Consider the following 6081-nt stretch of genomic DNA (forward strand, 5'->3'; position numbering starts at 1 on the left):
AGCTCTGGACTGAGTGACAACTGTCCAGTCGCCCCAGGGCAGCCGAGGGGAAAGGATGAGGCCGGACAGCACAGCAGCACCCTCAGGCTTTACCACACTGCTAAATTTATTTAGAAATAAATTTAGATTTAGAAATACCACCAAGAGGGGGTCCTGGGGGGCTCAGCGGTTGGGTGTCCGCTTTTGACCCAGGGCGTGACCCCGGATCACGGCCTGAGCCAGAGCGGAGTGTGTGCAGAAGGGGGGAGGAGCAGAGGTTCAGGCCAACTGTGCAGCACCGGTCGGGGTCGGGGCACGATCTCACGGCCCCCAGATGACTCGGGTAGAAATCAAGTTGGTCGCCTCACTGGCTGAGCCCCCCGGGCGCCCCAATGCAGCCTTCCCAGGGAGAACCAACAACCATAACCGACACCCGACTGGCTCCGCTGGTGAAGCTGGACCCTTGACCAAGCGGCAGGTGGAAGGAAAGGTCGTGAGGCAACTGCTGGACGTTCAGCCGCCTGGAGGAGCCCCGAGGAGCCTGCAGGAGCATGGAGGAGCCCGGGCTCCCGGGCAGGAACAGCGAGGAGGAGGATTTCAAAGGAGATGATCTACTTTTTGGCTGTAAGAACTTTTTGTTCTTCCAGGAAGTGTCGGATTATGTGTATTTTGATACCATGTTTGTGTATTTTGATACCATGTTTTACTTGATGGGATGAGCACTGGGTGTTACATGTTGGCAAATTGAACTTAAAAAAAGTATCTTATTTGAAAATCCATGTTTATTGTTATTTGGCCTCAGTCTCTGAACCTTGGCCTCCATCGCATCCCTGCGTCGGGGCCGAGACGCAGTGTACATACTCCAGGCCTTCCCAGCGCTGCACCTGCACAGGGCAGATTTTGGTAGGAGGCTCACGGAAATTGGTGGGCATCAGCAGGATCGCTTTTTTTGCTGTTAGATATTCACATTAGCTACTCAAACACCACGCCAATATACATCTGTTTTGAAATCCATGGATTTCAGCGTGTTCTCTAACCAGGCCCATCCAGGCGCACAGGTTTGTTTTGCCTGTTACACGATTCTTTCAAAATCTATATTTTATAAATTTGGAGAATAAGTTAGACATTCTTTATGGAAGTGCCCGTAGTCTCACAATCCCAGCATAGCACATTTTGGGTTCTCTTATCCACCTCTTGGCTCATTAAACTCAACATACCCAAAAGCAAACCTATTCTTTTAGCTCAATACTCTTCCTTCTCCTGGTCAGTAGGACCATGCCAGAAAACTCCAGGTCTCTTATCATTTTCAGTTGCTGTGACTTCACATTAGTGGTCACACTTCTTGCTACTTACAGATTTATTAATGAGACCCAGAGAGAGGCAGGCTCCCTCAAGCCCGGGACCCCGAGGTCACGCCCTGAGCCTAAGGCAGATGCTCAACCGCTGAGCCCCACCAGGCGCCCCCACATTTGCTTCTTCCTGCAGAGGACAACTGGTCTCCAGACATCCAGCCTAATGTCCTGCAATCCATTTTGAAATCTTAAACTTCCCCCACCCACCTTGTTTCTTCAAGTATTTTCCTCATTAGCGTCAAGTCTTTGGATGGAAATAAGGTCTCGAGAGGGGCTCAGATGTGGGCTGTCAGCAATACTCTGGGGGAGGGAATACATGCGTCGGTCCCGGGAAACAGGGATGGAGGAGCAGGAATCTAGATTTAACAGCACAGCATCCTCCACCCAGCGTAAGCACTTGCCCTCCTCTGTTCATTCGGCTCCTCCACATATATTCTTGCAATCTCTAGAGCAATTCACCATTCTCTCTCTGAGAAAAGATCTGAGAAATGCTATGTCCTTGCTTTTTAGGGATTTCCACAACCGGGAACAAGAGGACTTGTACTAAACTTTTCCCAGCCTCAGGAAGGAGGCAGGTGCTCCTCTGTGCTTTTGCACCTGCCTCTATCACGCAATTTATGCACTTACTTCCTCTGTGAGGAGACCCCTGAAGAGTTAGGGGGAATGATTATGATTCATTTATGCACTCTCAGCATCTAACACTTTGGCCAGCTTATAATTCATACTCTGATGAATTTTTGGCTGAACGCTCAGTTTTACCTGTACAGTGAACAGAAAGGTTTAGAGAACAAGTGGGTGGGAGGGCAGGAGAGGCTCCCAAGCCCACTCCATGCTGAGCAATGCCGCCCCCCCCCCCATCTCACCACCTGGGCTGAACCCAAGAGACAGATGCTTTCTGAGCCACCTAGGCACCCCTGAAAAATTTACTGTTGTTGTTTATTGACCAAATAAACTAACCAGCACTCTAACTTTTGACACCCAGGTTGTTTCTACATTGAATTTTGTATAGGACTATATGCATATTTTTAAAAAGATTACATACATTTTGGAAATTTTTTTCAAGACTGATAATGGATTGTGAGGGGTGCCTGGTTATCTCAGGCATGAAGTGTCTGCCTTCGGCTCAGGTCACGATCCCAGAGTCCTGGGACTGAGGCCGGAGAAATCAGGCTCCCTGCTCAGCGGACTCTGCTCCTCCCTCTGCTCACTGGTATGTGCAGCACACTCGCACTCTTGCTGTCAAACAAAATCTTAAAAATAAGGATTGCCAGACAATTCTCTCTAGAACTACTTTTCGGGTTACCATAATTGAATTAGTCTTTATTTCCAGAAAGCCTCACGAGTGTTAAGATTTCATTACTTCAACCTCATTTTGCAGGGATTTGAATCCCTGCAAAATGATAAGGGCTAGGCAAATAGTTGAGTAGGAGATGCCAGAAAACCAGGGTCAAGGACATCAAGGGGTTAGTGAAGACTTCTCTAACTTCCAGGGTTCACCTCAACCCTTTACTGCTAAAAATTGTAAAGATGAAGGCTAAAAAGGCAAATGTGCTATGAGGGTTGGGGAATTGAGTTGTAAATAAAGGTGAAATAACTGAATTCCCAAGTTGTATGGGGAGTGTGATAAGGAAAAAGGTTGAGGCCACAACCACACAGTGATTAAGAAAATGAGTCAGAGGGGGTGCTTCGCTGGCTCAGTCAATAGAGCATGTGACTCTTGATCTCCTGGTTGAGCTAAAGCCCTACGTGGGTGTGGAGCCTACTTAAAAAAAAAAAAAAGTAAAACCTTGGGCAGTTACTTTAAACAAGACATTTCTGCCCCAAGTGTTTGGGAGCCTGCTTCAAAGTTCCATTACTAAACTCCCCCGAGGACAGCAATACTATCTTAACAGATAAAGACAAACCGTAGGACCATTTCAGGGATGCCAAAAGGGGGAGGGGGAGGTCCGATAAAATTCATCATCCATTCCTGAGAAAATGAGCAAACTATAAATATGAGACTATGTAGAGGACTTTAATAGAGGAACATTACAAACTCAGGCAAGCAAAACCCTAGTGAGCAAAATGAAAAGATGTATTCTCAGATGCCCACTTGCACCCCAGTACCTCTCTGAATTTTGCTCACTAGTGGTCTTTTCTTCACCTAAGCCGCCATCTGCCTTATTTCCTATATGCTATAGGTATTAGAGGTCCCGACCACTGCATTAAGAATTTAGCAAGGTGCTATAAAAAGAATTTAAATTACCTATAAATTAGCAACTGGAAAGAAAATTCAAATGGCATTAGCATCAAGGAACCTAAAATATTTGAATTCATCAAAGTCCTACAGATCACACAAAACCCGAGAAAAGTTAAATTTTAAGTGGACCCTATCCAACCCTAATAATCCAATCAGGCTTATTATGCCACTTTATCTATACTTTAAAAGAGATTTATTTCAGGGGAGGAGGGGCAGAGACAGAAACCCAGATACCACACTTAACAAGCCTGACACAGGCTTGATCTTGATCCCGCTGCTCCAAGATCACAACCAGAGCCAAAACCAAGAGTCAGATGCTCAATCAACTGTGCCACTGTAGGCGCCCCAGGCTCCTTAAAAATAGAAATTGAACGGCGCCTGGCTGGCTCGGCTGGTAGAAGATGAGACTTATTTATCTTGGGGTGTTGGGTTTAAGCCCCACACCTTGGGTGATATTTACACAGAAATACAGGTAACCGTGGAATAGCCCAAGCACAGTCAAGAACTAGTCAAATAAGATAAAAGGTGTCCAAAGTAATTCAATGGTAAAAGCACAAACGGTGCCAGAGTAACTGCACGTTCACATGGGTAAAAAAAACCAGTTCATACCTCACACCACACAGAAATCTGAGACAGATGATGGATGGAAAAGCCCAAAATTAAGAAGCTTCACCACAATGTGAGGCTAGGTAGATTTATTGACAGAAAAAGATCCATTTAGAAAGTTGATAAATCAAGACTTGAGATTAAGAACTTCTACTCATCAAGTTGCTATCAGGAAAATGAAGAGGCAAATCAGACTAGAACATTTGCAAAACACTAGACAAGGAACTTGTATCCAAAATAAAGAGCCAACCTAACTTAAACGTACAGAACACTTTCAAAGAATATAATGGTGGGTAAAGATATAAGAGCATATTCAGTACTCAGAGAAATAGATTAAGATTGCACTACACATCCAGAAGCCACAAAAACACCTGTATGCACTGTTCATAGCAGCTTTATTCACGTTTTCCAAAAACTGGAAACCAGTATGTTTAACAGAACGTATAAAATTATAGTACATTCATACACAATGGATCCTACTTGGCAAAAATACATGGTTCAACCTCTGAAAACTTTTTATCAAGTGAAAAGCACTTTATGTATACCTGGATTCAATTAATGTAACATCTGAGACCAGCATCCCCTATGGGGCTTTAGGCTATAGTGAAAAAACAATCGGATAAATAGTTAACTTGAGAGTGGGAGTAAATTGCGGGAGTTGCCTAATTAGGGTTAAATGAACCTTTTGTCTTGATAAGGCTGAGAGCTAAAAAGTGTATCCCTTTTCTAGAACTGTGGTTAAGATTTGCATATTTCAACTTTAAATCTCACTTAAAAAGATGTGATGGATGAACCAGAGCAGAATTCAGGACTATTTAAGGTAGGATATGAAGACTCAATGTACTATATTGCTTGTATATTTGAAGATTCTCCAAATAAAATGGTTAATTACAAATCTCACCTATTTTCTGGAGTCCTAGCTAATCCTCGCAGACAGCTGTTACAGTCTCTCAAGGTATAAGGGATGGATTCCAAAAGAACAGTTTCCATTTTAACAGGACTAAAAGGGGGGATGAAAACATCAAATTTGAAGGTGGGGAGTCAGGAATTGGTGACAGTTATCTGGCCAGGACAATCAAAGTAAGGTCCTTTACCCCTTCACAGTGTAATACTACATTTGCGACATATATGTCTGAATCCACTCGATCACTTACCTGTTGCTGTAAAAGAATCTGGTGTTGGAGGTATAATACTATATCATATTATAGTTTTCTAAGATCCACCCTTTTTTCAGTCACTTCTCAGAAAATATTCTCTAAAACGCCTTTCCTGAGATCTGAATATACATTTTATAAGATTCTGATTTTCAGATTATTGTAGACACAAGAGGCTGAAGAACTGAACTTTTGCCAAATAAGTGATCATAAGATATATATCTTGGGGATCCCTGGGTGGCTCAGCGCTTTAGCGCCTGCGTTCAGGCCAGGGTGTGATCCTGGAGTCCCGGGATCCCGCATCAGGGTCCCTGCAGGGAGCCTGCTTCTCCCTCTGCCTGTGTCTCTCATGAATAAATAAGTAAAATCTTAAAAAAAAAAAAAAAAAAAAGATATGTACCTAACATGGCAAAAATGATCAGGCTTGTAACTTTGTTCTAGTTAGCCAAATAAGTGAATGAAATAAAGGATGTTTACGACTTGCTCCTCCCCATCCCATCATTAAGAGCCTATTCCATAATAAGGGCTAGAACATTTTACCTTCAAACTTTTAACTCCGAACTCGCAAATGCACTTTCTTATTCTTACTACTTACCTTTCCTACTCTTTGATATATATCCCAGTTATTTCTTTTAAGCTTCACTTATGAAGCCACTAAACAAAACAATGTTTAAATCTGAGTATAAATTACTCATTCACCCAGGAGCTTAAAGAGCTTACTTCTTGTCTTCATCATTACTCTTCCAAATGT

Source organism: Canis lupus, chromosome 7 (assembly GCF_048164855.1).
Source record: "Canis lupus baileyi chromosome 7, mCanLup2.hap1, whole genome shotgun sequence".
NCBI lineage: Eukaryota > Metazoa > Chordata > Mammalia > Carnivora > Canidae > Canis > Canis lupus.